Here is a 2602-nt window from a genome sequence, read left to right on the forward strand (position 1 = left end):
TAGTCTGGGTGCCGGGAGCTAGTCTGGGCGCCCGAACCAACCTTGCCCAGGCAGCCTAGCTAGGTACCCGGGCAGTCCGGGCCAGAAATTTCATCCCAAAACTGACTTGGAGTGGGACGACTAGTTGAAATCACGTCAATGGTTTACGCGCCCAATGGGGGCCTGGGCATTTAGACGTGGATTGACGAGAGATTGTCACGTCAACAACGGTCTAGGCGCTCAGAGGGGTTCCAGACACATGGAATGGGCCTATAAAAATGCCTTTGACCAACAACTTTAGAACAATAACTACTACAACTTTTGTTCCTGCATGCTACTCTGAAAAAGCTCCTACAATGCTGTAATTCTCCACCGACAACCAAACATCAAACTTTACTCAGTTTTCTCTATTGTTGGTAACCTTTAATTATAGTTCTTGCACTTCATTCTTGTAACTTTTTGAACTATTAGTGATTTCTCAACAAAAGCACTCAACAAGTGTGAGCCTTGGAGTAGAAGTCGTTGAAGGCTTCGAACCAAGTAAAAAATTACTTATGTTAGCGTGTATTTTTGTTTACTTTATTCCATTGCGTAACTTATTTTAAATCGCTATTTTTGACAAACGCTATTCAGCCCCTTCTCTAGCATCTCTATGATCCAACAAGTGGTATCAGAGCCCAATTGGCTTTGAATTTGTGCAACTACCAATTAGGCAAGGGAGTGATTTTCAAATTTTTCCTTTAATATTTCTTTTCGATTTTGAGCTTTTCGATATAGTTCAAATTGGTGCATTTACCTCTTTGGGTTGTTTTTCCATTGTAAAATACTTTGAATTGGTGCAACACCAATTGAGTTTTAATACCTTTATTTCATCTCACACTATTTACCCCAAAATCCAGTCTTGGAATTTCTATGTAAAATTATGTTGTGTAAGTGAAATACAGCATAAAGAGACGCTTGGGCAGAACGTCAACCAACCACCTCCATACGAGATATACAAGGAGGAATTCAACTTATGGAGGATGTAAATGGAAAGCTTCATCTTGATGAATGACTTTGATGGTGGCATGGTACTGAAGTGATCTTCTCAAAACTTTGAAGCAAATCAAAAGGAAATAAAGTTAATTTCATACTTATTACCTAACAATGTTACATGCAGGATAAGAAAGGCCAAAGATGTCCGTGAGTTTTGGACCTGCCTGACCAAGCTTCGTGAGGAGCCATTGAAGCTAGAGGAACAAGACAAAAATGAATTCAAGCTTGAGCTTAATCCAACGGAGAATCCTATAAAATTAGGGGTCACACTTAAGGTTAGAAATTTTTACCAAATTACCTCTACCAATAGCAATTTAAATATTATACATGATAGTTTAGAAAATTCTTCTATAAGCCTAGATGATGATTTAGATATTTATAAAAATACCCCACAATTTAGATTTAATTAATTTAGAAAATCTAAAAATTTTGATTTAATTAAATCAAAAATTAGAAATTAAATAAAATAATTAATAAAACTTTAGTAGTAATTAATTTAGAAATTTTGAATTTAAATACATCTATAAATTTAAATAATACTTTAAACTCAAATAGATCTAAAAATTCAAATGATAACATTGACAAACTCAATATAGATAAAATTAATAAAAGTCTTAATAATGTATTTGATAATCTAGATAATATCGAGCTAAGAAATTTTATCCAAGACAAGGATCATTTAAAAATTTTAAAATTAAAAAATAATAATATAGATAACACTAATCTAATAAATTTAACTAACAATATAATAAAAGATAAAGAAAATATGAGGACAAAATCAAAAACTTTCATAAAATCAAAACCAAATCTAACAAATTCAAAATTAACAATTAATCAAAAGTTAAATATTATAGATAAATATTTAAAGAAAGAAAATTTAACTAATTTAACTAATTAAAAATTAAAAATTAATCTTTTAAATAATTTAATAAATCTAAAATTCAAAGAAAATTTAAATATGAAGTACACTTCCTTAAAGAAGAATAATTTAACCTAGTTAATTAATTAAAAATTAAAAACTTAAATTGAACTTAAAATATAATTAATTAAATATTAATTAAACCTTAACTAAAACTTAATTAAGATTAATTAAACAAAATAAAAGTTCTATGATTTAGAGAAAGACATCAAATTAGTTGGCACCTCCAAAATAGTTTACCTAGTTGGGTAATTAGGACTAGATTAAATAGAGACACAATTTAATTTGATAAATAGTACTGGAGAAGTTTTGGATGATAGCAGGTTAGAAAAACTCTATCTATGCATGTCTAGGAAGATATGACTTTGACCTGGTGTATTTAGTTTAATGGAACTAACTAAAGCTATCTCTTGCTAGTCCTACCTAGTTAGACCAAAGTTTTATACTAAGTTTAGTGAATAGGACTATTTAGAAAATTTTGAAGGTGTAATTACTTTAATGATATTCAGGTGACTCACCATAACTTAGAACTTTATCCAAAAAATGTCTACTTGTTAAACCCAAAGTAAACTTAAATCTAACACAAGTTAAGTCAAACCTTGAAATTTAACTTAAATCATCTCAATAAACCATTAGATCCTTTTATCTGAAAACTTAAACGGGATGAGA

This window comes from Zingiber officinale, chromosome 10A, assembly GCF_018446385.1.
Source record: "Zingiber officinale cultivar Zhangliang chromosome 10A, Zo_v1.1, whole genome shotgun sequence".
NCBI classification, from domain to species: domain Eukaryota; kingdom Viridiplantae; phylum Streptophyta; class Magnoliopsida; order Zingiberales; family Zingiberaceae; genus Zingiber; species Zingiber officinale.